Source organism: Gobius niger, assembly GCF_951799975.1.
Source record: "Gobius niger genome assembly, chromosome: 10".
NCBI classification, from domain to species: Eukaryota; Metazoa; Chordata; class Actinopteri; order Gobiiformes; family Gobiidae; genus Gobius; species Gobius niger.
This window is the reverse complement of record NC_136861.1, coordinates 32,322,715-32,337,426: the sequence shown is the minus strand read 5'-3', so window position 1 is coordinate 32,337,426 and position 14,712 is coordinate 32,322,715. Positions and strand designations below refer to the sequence as shown.

Genomic DNA, 14,712 nt, shown 5'->3' with positions numbered 1-14,712 from the left:
GCTATCTCAGGAAATGACCATATTTGGGTTACAGCGTCATCTCAGTCGCCTTTCTTGCTACACATGGACACCGTAAATGCTCTAATATAGACCGGGGCCTTTATTTACTCAAGGGCATCTAGGACCAGGCCTTTATTGGAACCAGGCCACAATTAGAGACAGGCCTTTATTTCTATTTGAGCAAAACGGACGACCAGGAAAACGAAGAAAAACGAGATTTGTGTCCATTTGCACCTAAAATATTAGGTTCATTTACAAATTAACATTTCAAACCCTCTCCCAGCGGCTGGAACATTGACGCCTTTTATTTTGTCGGGACAACAGGAAGTGTTTCGTTGCTGTTAGCGGAGCATTGACATCAATGTCACTGCAGGTTTCTGTTCCGTTTTTACCGCGGACCGGATTATTTGTTGTTATCTTGTGTAAAAGGCGAGTTTAGACGGAGCGTTTGTGTTTGTGATCGATCATGAGACTGACCCGAGAGAAGACGAGACGCTCGCGCTGATGGGAGGAGATATTTTGAGGCGTGGGACTGACCTGCACACGGAGCAGCTGGACGTGCTTTGAAGACGCGATGGTGACTTTACTAAAACCCTGGAGGGTCACACAACTCTCCCCCTGTTTCTACAAATAGTCACTGGAGGTTTGAAAAGTGGCTAAATCTGTGTTAAAGTTACGCTTGGATCAGCTCCTCCGCAGCGTCCCCCCTCGGCCCAGGTTCCCGTTTGTTTACTTCCTGCACGTGAGTTATTCATTTACACCAGTATGAGACAAATTCCTAACATGGGGAATATTTCTACAGTTATAGTTTCTAATAAAAGCCCTGGCCTGTTTTAGAGACCGGCTTTAATTTGCCTCCGCCAGCCGCGAACCCGGCCTCTGCTAGAGACCCAGCCGCCAATGGAATACAGGCCAGTATTAGAGAATTTACGGTACCTATATCAATATTTGTTCATAGATATATGTTAGAAAGATGAGGGAGTGCCGTGATGCTACCGTGAGTTCCCTCTCACATTACTATGATCTTATGGAAGAATCTGAGCTAAAACACAGACTGCATGATAAATCAATGTTTTCACCTGCCCGGTCTCGCTCCGAGGATCACAACAACATTATTTCCCTGCACCTCTTTTACAGGAGGCCACCACTGGCACCGTGCCACAGCGGCTCGCCGAATCTCCGCACCGCTAAATGATGTTTGGATAAATAATTCAGTGTGATTCAGCCTTGTCCGCGGCGCAGTCCTATCCCCCCCCCCCCCCCCCCCGCCAGTGAACGGGATGGGCTTGTGTCGTGTTGGTCGCCGTGGCAGCCCCCTCCTCCGTCAGCCCCATCAGGTTTCATCTCAGACGTGGTTTGTAAAGCGGCCGTCTCCCCGTGGCCCCTTTCATCATGCGGAATCAGAGCGGGCGTGGAACCTGCGTAACCCCCGCCGCCGCTCGCCGAGGAGTGTGGGTAAGCACGCAGCTCGTATATGAGGAGGACCGTCTGAATAAACCACATATGGCTTAAAAAAAAAAAAAAAAAGCTTTTACTGTGAGAAGTGAAGGCGTGACGGAAATATAAAACTGACTTGCAGATACCAATTTGCTGGCAGGAATGAGAAGAAAATGCGTTGCGAGTTTTCTATCACCGCCATCCACTCGTAAAAAGTTTTATTCAAACAAATCGGCATTAATGCAAAACAAAATGAAGCCATTATTGTTAGTGTCAGAGCATTTCTGAACAAACACATCAAATATTTAGCCTTCCAAGTACCAAGAGAACGAGGTCGTATGAGGATTAAACGGGGTTTGAAGAGAGTGTGTAACAGAGCTGCATCATCATGGTTGGTAAAGTCTAATGCAGGGGTCTCAAACCTGTGGGCTGCGGGCCAGAACCGGGCCCGGGGCTGGCTGCTACCGGGCCGCAGTGGAAAAAGAACACATTATATACATGTGTTTTATGTGATGATGCTAAACCAGAACAAAGGGCCTGTCTCACCGGCCTGGAGACTAGTTGGAGACTCGAGGTGCCACTGTTCACGGAGATAAAGCGAGTCCAGGTCTCGGTAAAAACGAACAGGTTCAATTTCCGCAAAGACTGCATAGGGACTTTTTCATGTTTCCATTCAGTCTCCATGAGCGAGTGGTCTCAAGCAGTTGAGTCGCGAACACTATTTATTGTCTTCAACCTGTGACGTCCCTGTGATGTCTCAGAGACCTGTCAGATACCAAGGAGATCTCAAAGAGACTCTATACGACTCGTTGAGATCTCCTATGGTCTCTGATAGGGCTTTTCCACCAAGGTGTTGGTTCTGGGCTGGTTCAGAGCTGCTTCTGGTGCCGGGTTGGTTCCGTACTGACTTGGCTTCCCACCAAAATGACAGCTGTGCCTATTGTCATAGCAACGCTTTGGGAAGTCAACATCAAAAATGGATAGTAACATCTTACTACAGCCACTTCTGGTTATAAAATACAGGAAAATAACTTTATGTTTCAGTCACAGCAGCCGCTAACATTTTGAGTTCTTCTTTCTAACTCTTGTTTTAGCTAAAGAGCATAAAGTAAAACAACAGTTTCCTCCACAGAGACTGTTTTGGCTTCTCCAGGAACTTCTAAGCACAAACTAACTAATATTGATTGTTTGTTGGAGGAGAGAGCCACGCCCCCAGCTGCCGACATCACTGGTGCTCGTTTCTTGGTCCAGCTTTTAATTGGTTCCCAACCGGCACCAGATTTTGGAACCAAGAGCCAGCGTTTTTTCAGTGGAAAATGAAAGAACCGGTTCTGAAACTGGAACTGGCCCAGAACCAGCACCGGCACCAGCTTGGTGGAAAAGGGCTATCAGACATTTCTGTGACGTCCCTGTGATGTCTCAAAGACCTGTCAGATACCAAGGAGATCTCAAAGAGACTCTATGCGACTCGTTGAGATCTCCTTGGAATCGGACAGGTCTCTGAGACGTTGCAGGGACGTCACAGAAACGCCTCACAGGTTGAGGACCGCAGATAGTGTTCGCAACGTTGCCACAGCTGCTTGAGACTGCGTAGACGGAGACCATGCGGAGACTACGCTGAAATCAAACCTGTTCGTTTTCATCAGGACGACCTGGAGACTTGCCTTATCCCCAGGGGACGTCTCAGAGGCATCACCCTGACCAGCAACAACGCAAGTCTCCAACTAGTCTCCAGGTCGTCCTTCATATGCACGCAATCCATCTGAGTTGCGGAGACGTTGCCGTGAGATCTGCTTTCGGGACGGACGATTTTCTTCCTCCTCAAAAGACCAAGAGCCAAACCTCCCGATCATGACCCAATGTCTTCTTGGCCAGAGGCTCTATGCTGGAGGGACAGATTTTGCTCCCGGGCCTGACGTTGCCTACCCTTGCAACAGATTGGGTTTTAAGGCTTGAAATATGTATGGTTGTTTCGGCATCAGCTGCATCAGTTGACATGAAAAGTTGAAGTCTGGTTCTGGTCCCTAAAAGGAAGAAGGTTGTGGAACACTGGTCTGGTGGATCCGGCGGCTGCCATGTAAACAAACACTGTTCTGATCCCTGCGTCATGGGTTTACGTGGTCCTGACTTAAAGGAATAGGCCACCGTTTTTACATGCAGACTATGTTGTAAGGCGTAATAATACCAGGAGTAATTTGGCATCCGCACAGTAAAGTGAAGATTACTGCGCGGATTTCGAACTACTCCTGGTATTATTACGCCTTACAAAATAGTTCCCCCTTTTATCCGCTTAGAAAATCCACATTGTTTAATTTTGTGTAATTATACTTTGTAGTGGAACACTTCACGTAACCATATTTAAATAGGGAAAACGTGGAAGAGCTTGGTAGCTTCTATCTGGACCTGTTTTGGAGCTATAGTGGAGAGAGGGAGAGGCTAAATGCTAACGCCGTCTGCGCTGTGTTTACGTGACTGAAGGCACGGGTGAAGATCAGACAGGTCCTAAAGAACTCGTCAAAGCTAAGGTAAGAACATGTCTCAGTATGTAAAAACAGTGCCCTATTCCTTTAACTTATTCACTCTGAGCTGTCCGGTCCAATAAAGGCGACGGGTCAATAATCCTTAAATAAAAAAGAAGATAATGATGTCTAAACTTGGGTGTAAATCATGTCAACCACAGAAAAAAAAAACCTTAAAAGCAAAAAACTTAAGCATAAGTGAAAATGTGATACAAATGTCATTCAATTGCAGAATAAGAAACCCAATAACTTTAACTAGCACCAGGAGCTCTACAGTGAAATGTGTAAATGTTTACTATTGCACCCATCCATTTGCCATATCTGTTTTCCTGCTTCTGGATCAGTTGAGCATGTGGATGTATCGCAGGCGGGTACAGTAACACGACTATCATCGTAAACTAATGAAAGTCATTACTGCCGGTCCACAGCGGCCGCCGTTTCCGCCGGTGCTGCAGGTGTGGAGAGAGGAGCTGTGCCTCCCTCAGAGAGGAGCGGGAGGACATGCTACACTATCTAAACCTCGTCAGCAAAATCCCTTCTGTTGCCATTAGCAACCACCTGAACAGAGCCCTCGCTGCCTGGGGACACAATCTGCTTGTTAGTGAGACAAAGGAGGGAGAGAGGAGGCAAGGGGAAGGGAGGATGGGGACAGGTAGCACACAAGTTTGTTTGCGGAGGTTTCGATTTAGGATCATGTGTGGGTTTCTTCTTTCTCCATGGCTTAACTTGGGAGGAGGACGGTGTGTTATGAATCGAACATTATTGGCTAAATCCGCCATGTTTGTCGACAGCAGGCAACATCGTCCATATTATATAATCCAAAACAACATTAAAAAAGTAACCAAGTTTTTCCACAGCTCCTTCCTCTAGTTTTAGTGTTGTTTTGTAGCTTAGTCTATGGACAGTGTTTGCTAGTTTCCCACAACGTAGCATTTACGGTGATGTTCAAATAAAATCATTTTATTCTGGACTCTGCTAACACAAGTATTTAGCATTTGTTCCTAATTTTTCCACATTTTCAGACCAAAAAAGGAGCTCAAAACTTGTGATCAATCTAGTCCGGACCTATTTCGAACACTTTTCTAACATCTCAATTCTCTCTTCTCCATCACTGCCACTGACCTACAGCCAAGTGTTTGCCCTTTACTTTACCCGAGAGATATTTGGATGTGACATGAAAACTATGAAGAGTTAAATAGCAAACAATGAAGAGTCAGAACGGTTCTGGCTGTTGCTGACGAAAGTTGATCACAGTCTATGAATTAGGGCAAGCTATCTGCTTCATGTGTAAATTCACACTTCATTGGTTAAGGCGAGACACTGCAGGATAGAGAGGAAAAATAAAGTTTCGATAGAGTAGATAGTTTGACATGCAACTTTTGCTGTATGTTAAGGAACAGGCCACGGTTTTTCCATGCTGAAATATGTTATTACTTGAGCTTAGACGAGTTGATGCGTGCGGTCAGTCATGCAAAAAGGCCAAAGATGTTGTTAGCATTTTGCCTCTCCAATGTATTCCAATAGCTCCAAACGGGGGTGAAGTTGGAAGCTAACACAATCTTCCACGGGTACGCACAAAGACCAGACAGGTACGTGTCAACTCGTCTAAGCTCAGGTAAGAACATATCTCAGTATAGAAGAACTGTGTGCCCTCATTTACGCAAAAAGACCAAAGATGTTGTTTGCATTTGGCCTCTCCCAGTATATTCCTATAGCTCCAAACAAGGTGAAGTTGGAAGCGACCAAGCTCTTCCACGGGCACGCACAAAGACCAGACAGGTACGTATCAACTCATCTAAGCTCAGGTAAGAACATATCACAGAATGGAAAACGGTGGCCTGTTCCTTTAATGACAAGTTTGCTTTAATGTAATGTTATGCTAGGGGTTGTGGACTATAAACACATTTTGCACACACAAATAAAATTGAGTCAAAATCGGGTCCTCATGAACATTTAATCTAGTGTTAGCATCATGGTTAGCATTCTCTGTTACTCATGCATTTATGGGCTGTTGAACCACTTCCTCTCCATGTCTCTGTATCTCTATTGGGTAGAGAATATATATAAAATTCAGCATTTGTCAAAGCAGTGGTGAAGCACTCGGTGAAAAAATAGTTTTTCTTCTGTTTTCACGTGACTGTTTGTGGATGTTGCGAGAGCCAGATTGAAATGTATGTCTTCATTTAGTTGCCGTCGTATCTACAATATTGTGGCTGTCTTGTTTAGTTTTCTAATAAGTCATTAGTGAAGAAAACTCTGTAAGAAAATTCAAATTACGCCTTGTGTTCTGGGCTTCAAATCTCAATTAATCAAGCAAGGAATTAGACATAGAAGAGTTCAGCTGAAAAATACGTCAAAAATAATTGTTAAGTACCAGACAGTTTGTTGTCCTGTAGGAATTAAAGTGGAGATGTTATTGCTTGAATGTAATAAAGAACTAATTATGAGAGCTTTAGATGTTTGTCATGGATGCGCTAGTGGCAAAAGACTGGAAAAAGTGCCGTCTTATCACTTTTAGGTCATTTTTGTGTTACGAGTATCTTGTGCAAGTTGCTGCTTTAGTTGGACATTAAAATTTGGATGTTAACCCCTTAACTCCCACCTGAACCGAGCACATTTTCTCCAGTTTGGCTTTACCCCAATCCAAAAGCTCCTGGAAAAAAGGTGTGAAAATAGCGACAGAACTGAGATGAAAAACAATGATGAAGATGTGACAAAAAAGTGACGAAAAAATTACAAAAATGTGACAAAAAACGACAAAAAAATACAAAAAAAATGACCAGAAAACGACAAAAAATTTGACAAAAAAAAAAGAAAAAAAAGAAAATGACCATAAAAATGACAAAAAATGTAACAAAAAATGTGACAAAAAATGACAAAAAAATTAAAAAAAAACATGACCATAAAAATGACTATAAAAATTACAAAAAAATTGACAAAAAATGACAAAAATAAATAAATAAATTACCATAAAACTGAGAAAAAATGTGACAAAAAATGACAAAAAATGACCATAAAAACGACAAAAAATTTGACAAAAAATACAAAAAGAAATTACCATAAAAATGACAAAAAATGTTACAAAAAATGTTACAAAAAATGACTAAAAAATTAAAAAATGACCATAAAAATTACTATAAAAATAACAAAAAAATTGACAAAAAATGACAAAAAAAAAAAAAAAAATTACCATAAAACTGAGAAAAAATGTGACAAAAAATGACAAAATAAATGACCATAAAAATGACACAAAAATTGACACAAAAATACAAAAAATGACCATAAAAACGACAACAACAAAAAAATACAAAAAAATGACCATAAAAACGACAAAAAATTTGACAAAAAATGACTAAAAATACAAACAAAAAAAATTAACTGACCATAAAAATGACAAAAAAATTTACAAAAAATGACAAAAAAATAAATCTGATGACGTGAGGAGCTTAGCTTTCAAATGAGGTGTTACACTACAGGATTTGGGTAGAGCTGAACTGGAGAAAATGCTCTTGGTTCAGGCGGGAGTTAAGAGGTTAAGGAAGAAAACTATAGCCAAAAATCTCCAAATTGACCACTGCGTAAAAAATGGTTGTTAGCACCTGCCATGTCCCTCCATGAATCCGCCTGTCACTCGCTACAAGCATGACAAACGACCTGTGAACGGGTAGTCTCACCTGTCGTGTGCATTTCCCCCACTGTTCTGTCAAACAAACAAACTTGTAACTGGTTGTAAAGCCTGTCCCGCTCGGTCGTAAGAGAGCTCTTATCCGGTAATATTAAAACGCCATCTCCTAGGAGCGTGCCGGCTGAAATTATGTTGTTCCTGTCATTTCCTAAATCAAGCCTGGCAAATTTACCTCAATGGAACGCAATTAAAATCCCGGAGGAGGGGAGTGTGTGCAGCCAGCTGGCAAATCACTCACGCAGCATATGACCCTCACAGCTAACCAAACAGAGTCTACGGAGATCTGAATTAGCCGTTTGTAATTGGGATATTTGTCTTTATTCCGGCTTTTGGAAAACTTTTGGACATCTTTGAAATTGCCAATTGCATTTCTTGTGTCCTCTTTTTTGGTCGATCAACCTTTGTCCCTAACACTTTCTGGTGAGAATGTTGGGCAAAGCTGAGACTGATATTAATGTGCAAGCAACGTTAGCAGTAATGTCTAGATCGTTCGGGAAGAGGACAGACTTTCTATCATTCTGCAAACCAATTCTACCTTCTTCTTCTTCTTCTTCTTTATCCATCAGGTCGACTCCAACACCTGGTGGCCAAATCGACTAGGCATCTCCATCTCGTCCTGTCTCTTGCCCTAACAAGACAGTTCTTCAGAGTCATTCCCAGTTTTTCCAGCACATTGTCCAGCCATCTCGTTTTAGGTTTTCCTCTGCCTCTCTTTCCCTCCATGGACCCTTGCATGATGGCTTTCTCCAAACTATCGTCTGCTCTGATCACATGTCCAAAGAAAGACAGTCTGTTCCTCTCTATTATCTTCATCAGAGATATTTTCACTTCTTTCAGGACCCATTGGTTTGTTTCCTTCGCTGTCCTTGGAATACGTAGAAGCCTCCTCCACGTCCACATTTCAAAAGCCTCTATCCAACTCTCACTTCCATAGGTCGCCACTGGAAAGACCATAGTTTGGACTAACTAAGTATCGGGTATTGGGCCGATACCACATGCTTGTACTCATACTCGTACTTATTCATGAGGTCCCGATACCAGAAACCGATACCAGCGCACCTACGAGGCGCACCTCTCAGCTGAGGAGAGAAGAAGCAACAAACTGGAGAATTCTTTAGTGGAAATACAATAATCCACATAGAGCTGACTTTATTACAGACGACACTTCCTAAATCAAAGTCTGGGCTGGATTTAACCAGAGCTTAATGTTGTTAGTGCTGCAGCGTCTGCAGTGTTTATAACAGACAGGCTAATGTTGCTAACTCGCGGCTAGTAGAGGTTTTGGCCATTCTGACGCCGTTTTATGCCCAGTGGTTTATTCATCTGAAAAACTAACCCAGCGACTAAAAAGTCCTCAGAAAATCCCAAATAAAGACATACAGCATGTTTATATTGAGGGAAAATAAGCTGCAGCAGAACAATGAAAACGCTGTAGCTACTCGCTAAGTTACTACAAACACACGAGAAAATACACACGGAGCTGAAGTAAAGACGAAAAGAGACCATTTAAGTAACATCTCAATACTATTGTTAATTGAAAATACATGAATGAATAAAGCACAGGCATTCGGGAGCTTTTGGACATGGGCTTTTAAAAATTATACTGAATGAGTATAAAATAAATCAATAAATGGCTTCAGCACAATTCTGATATAACTGCTCTTAAATGTGTCGCCTACTTTACTTAAGGAAATGTACATGAGTAAATTAACTAATTACAAACCAATCTGCTGTGAAAAAGTTAAGAATGTTGAAGAAAATGCCTTGTACTCGTATCGGTATTCGGCATCGGCGAGTACTTAAATCCAAGTACTCGTACTCGTATCGGTTTTAGAAAAAGTGGTATCGGTGCATCCCTACTTTAAATATGTCGGTGAATTTACGTAAAGTTGTTCGCGCCATTCTTCTTTGTATTTCTCCATCACAGTTTGCATCATGATAGATCATACCGCCATATACCATCATATACCTACAGGTATAAATAAAGTTACCTTGAACCTTTTGGGGGGATAATTCCGCTGATTGGACCAAGCGCACCTCACTTTAGCCAATCACAGCTAAGTCTCCAACGTAGCTAAACGACAAAGCACTATCGTAGCTAAATATTTCGTTTGTAAGTCTGTACATGTACTTTTCCTTTCAAAATCAATATTTTTCAATGAACTTGCTTTGTGGACTAGCTGACCGAGACTTTTCCCATCATCGCCGTCATCATCATGTTGTCTAGTATCAATAGACCTGCTTGTTTTGGTCGTAATGGAAAAACCGTCTTACTGCAATTGGTCTGAAACTGCAGTGGGATTGAGTGCATCTGTCCAAGCCTTTCAAGATGTTTTTTGTGAGATTGTCTCGAGACGATCCAGTTAATGTCTGGGAACTATAGTTTCAAGTCTCAAAAGAAGGCCCAAGAGCACCGTCTTCGATGTTTGTTCTTCCACAAGCCTAGTGTCTAAAAAAGTTGTCATCAACTTTTTGACCGACCATCTTCCAAACAGCTTTTTCGCAACTTCATAGCGCTGTGACGAACGGACTTTGGGCGCAGAACTGCTCAGTATTTACGTATCTGTTGCTGGATTATGCGTTGTAGAAATGTGGAGAACTGTTTTTAGTTTCAGCTATGGCGTGATCTTGAAAGTCCAGTTTGTAGCACTGATTTGGATGAGAAAAACTAGACGAAACCTAAATACGAAGTAGCTACTGAGACGAAATCGATGACACCAATCTCCAGATAATGGAGTGGCACTAGCCTGGTTTTACAATACCCCCGTACTCATTGCGTTTCGTAGGGAGGGTCTGGACCTTCACAATTGAGCTCCGTTATCAGGCGGGAGGGGTGAACTCCTTTGAAACGATTGGATCTGATTTTCGCTAGCGTTTGGTCGTGACGTATGTGAGTGAGGTAGCTATCATAACTCTTGGGGGCATTCCTTGCGCATTCCAAGGCTTCAATTTTCATTTCGGAGCCGACCCAGAACGGATTGAAGAGCTTCCATTACTTTCGTATTCGTCGCCATTGCCGAACTACAACCAGCAAATGCGGCGCAAATGCTTGACGTCACCTACAACCCCTGCCTCCCCCGCTCGCTGAATGGTAGATTGAAAAGTCCAGGCTAGTGTGGGGAAGCAGTTCTTTTACGCTGCACAACATGATTAAAGGTCAGCACACACTACACGACTTTTCTAGTCGTAAACGATTTTATATAGAATGGGGGTCCACACTACACGACTGGATTCAGTGCGATTTTCAAACGTCTGGGGGTTCACACTTAACGACTGAGAATCGTAAGAGCGACACACTACATGATTCTGAGCAGCTGATGTTTTATAACACAGTCTGTCGTCTCTACGGCTTCCAAAACTGACCCCAAATCCGCAAAGACAGGTCTGTGTTTGTGAGCGTGGGATAACGTGTGCGGGTCCCGATTGGTCAACGGTGTCAACAATGTCACAACACCGCAGCGCTAGGCTACTGCTACTACGAAGCTTCAACTTGGCTACAGTTCTGTCAAATGGAGATAAAAGTTGGCGACAGGAAGAAGCGGGACGTATTTCAGTGGATTTAATAAGAAAAGGAGACGGGCGTCAGCTTTGAGATGGAGGAGACAGCGGAGGAGACGGAGGAGACAGTGGAGAAAGGCGAGCGGAGAAAGCGGGGAGGCTAGCCGCCGTTAGCAACAAGGTGAAGCTGAGCAGTTCGTCTCCAAACTCAGTAAGTGCCGCTAAACTCTGTTCGTGGTTGAAATGTAGCTGGAAAAGGTGGTTGTCGTGAACTTTTGGTGATATAAAGTTGTGCTGTTTCGTGTGTGGGGCTGTGGCCATGAAATGAGTTGTTTGTGCCGCTGGTTTAACAGAGAAGTGAAAAAAAAGAGGCGCGGCGGTGTCTTTATATCACTCTGTCATTCACATTTGGGACGGTAAAATCACCCACGTTTCTCCCGTGCGTCCAAAATCGGGCTTAAAAATCAAACATGTTTGATTTCCTACGACTGGAGTCTAGTCGCGTCTTTCTACCGCCCACACGACACGATTCGAACGTCAGTCCAGTCGTGACCCCCCCCTCCACACACTACACGACCCGACTCTGTGTGACCGCCTTCGACAAGACGCGACTCGACTAGACTCGGCACGACTGAGAATTAGAGCGAAATCGGGCATAAAAGTCGTGTAGTGTGTGCTGACCTTTAGTGAAAAATAATAGAAAGTTCACTAAACTAGATTTACTGGAAAAAGTTCACTAGAGGTAAAGTACTAAAGAAGATGAAGATACGTGGACTGTTTTGTCTGTCTACATCAACAGATTACTACCTCCATATTCCTGCCAGTTTGGAAACCTTCAGTTGCTCTGGAATGCACCTTGACGGCAGGAGGGACTGCACATAATGATGAACGCATTAGCTGCTGCAGTTGATATTGCGCACGATTGGAACTGGGAATTGGTTCGCCACATCAGAGAAAGTTCCGCCCGCAGGTCCACGAGAATATATGAAAACAAAGTCCCAATTCCCCGCGCAGAGAACGGGAGACTGCCGCGGCGGATGTGTCTTTATCTCCGTGTCAAAACGCAGTCTCTTCGTCAGGACTCGCGTTTAAATTGAAAGGGACTTTTCAGATCCATACGGGAAAGTCTAGCAATATTGGTAGAATAGACAGTGAGGAATGTCTTCGTCGTATCTTATCGGCATCGCACAAGGCAGACCTTCATTTCTCTGAAACAAAAAACCGGCGCTGAGGTGAACTGAACTTCTATGTCAGCACAAACTGACGTAATGGATTTTAGGCCTATGTGGTTGCATTTTACAAACCACAAGGGGGAAACGAAGGGTGAAAAGATCTAGGCTGTATCCGAATGTCCACACTATCCCCTAACCCCTCATTCACTACATAGGCCAGCACTATATAGTCGACTATATAGTCACCGATTCTGTTGGCGATTCGGACACAAGCCCACTACTTTCTCCGCGCTGCGTGACGTCACGCGCGCTGCGGCGTGCAGATATGTTTTTTTTTTTTTTTAATCTGAATTTATTTATTGTTACAAACGTTTATTTTATGAAACAGAACGACTGTTTTGTCATTTTTACAGGCGTTACTATCATCACAAAAAAGCAACAAAAAAAACAAAAAAAAGTCACCCCAGCGTGAGCTCGGAGACGCCAAAGTAGGTCACAGGCAGGTGTCCGAAGCGCCAGCAGATTGAGTGCACTACATCTGCTAAAAGTTCGCGAAACTCCTGGAATAATGTAATTCTGCGATAAAGACCAACCAGACTCATGAGACAGTGGAATATTTATGGATTAATACGAGTCAGATACGCTTTTACTTCACATGGATTTTACGTGAATGGCTTGGATTATTCGAGATGAAGCTGTCGGTCATTTAACAGCGCAAGCTAAAGGTAAGCAGCTAGCGTTAGCATCTTTTCACTGTAACCGTTTATATTTTGGTCGTTTATTCATGAGAAATACGCAACACACGACTGAAACAGCTGATTTCATTCAGTCGTGTTGTTTAGTTCAAAGACCTGTCTCTGTCAGGCTCTTCTCCGACTCTCGCAATGCATTGTGGTCTATATTGACCCGTTTAGTGACCATCGATGCTCACTACTTTTCCAGATGCATTGTGGGAAATTTCGAGTGCACTACTTTTTTCTCTCTGGACATTCGGAGACCCCTACAAAATGGCGTGAGCACTATATAGTGCACTATATAGGGAATAGTGCGGACATTCGGATACAGCCCTACTCTTTCACCTACGACTACACCACTACTTGCTGAATTATGGATGCACTTTCTACAGAGGTGCAATGTAGTTCAACAGCCCATAAATACTTCAGTAAAAGAGAATTCCGACCATAACCCTAACGTTAGCTTCATGCTACATGTTAACAGCTATCCTAGAGTGCCGATTCTTCACTTCTACTGGACAAACTGCTTACACTTCCAAAGCAAAAATGCAGCTATGACCTGTATATAGATAGATATGTATTATGCGAACACAGCCTATTGACTTTTTTAGGAACATGCAGTAGGGGCGGCGCCATCTTGTGTTCATGGCCAGATATTTCAGGATTTTTGACATAGGGCCTCATTTCCTAGTTATCCAGAGTGTTGCTGATTTCTGGAGATGTTTTTTTTTGTAATTCAAGCAGTTCTTATATTTGAAGAGTTCCGTGGCGCTAGGCTAATGCAAGGCTAGCGCATGTCTATGGTATCAGCTAGCCTGCATTAAGAACAGTCTGACCCGCTCCACAGAGCACCTGAGGCAAATCACTTATAACACCAGACTAACCATATAAATGTCTGTGTCGATAGAGTAATTTTTGGAATATAACTGACCTTGCATCACATGAATGATCACATTTTGAGGGACTATTTTCTACTCCGCCGCTGCGTAGCTTAGACCAGTGTTTTTCAACCTTTTTTGAGCCAAGGCACATTTTTTTCATTGAAGAAATCACGAGGCACACCACCAGCAGAAAATGTTAAAAATTTTAACTCTGTAGCCTATATTCAGTCGTTCTCATCAAAGTGTCTTGAATAGGAACACCGTATTGTCTCGCTCGCCACAGTGTCTCAATGCATCACTAATTCTCTTGTCTCAAAGAAATTAACTACCTGATATGGAAGAGTGTTATATGGTTACTCTGCCGATCACTAGACAGCACAGACACTCGAAAACAGTACATTATTTGGGGATAATAATGCATTTGTTTTCAAAAAAACAACTAGGTGAAATTGGATAATTTCCCAAGGCACAGCAGACAATATCTCACGGCACACTAGTGATAGTTAAATGCAAAATGGTTAAAATTATTCTATCGACACAGACATGTTTATGGTTAGTCTGGCGTTATAAATGATTTGCCTCAGGTGCACTGTGGAGCGGGTCAGACAGTTATTAATGCAGGCTAGCTGATATAAGAACTACTTGAATCACAAAAAAAATATCTTCAGAAATCAGCAACACTCTGGATAACTAGGAAACGAGGCCCTATGTCAAAAATCCTGAAATATCCATTTAAGCTGAAGTTGACATAATTTTAATTTAATTTTTTAATTTACATGTGACATT

At 42.7% G+C, this 14,712-nt stretch overlaps 1 protein-coding gene across 1 annotated transcript in view; it reads right to left on the bottom strand.

Moving 5' to 3' along the window:
• The window catches only part of LOC306969136 (voltage-dependent T-type calcium channel subunit alpha-1I-like), a 460,402-nt gene that overhangs the window by 202,429 nt on the left and 243,261 nt on the right, over positions 1–14,712 (bottom strand).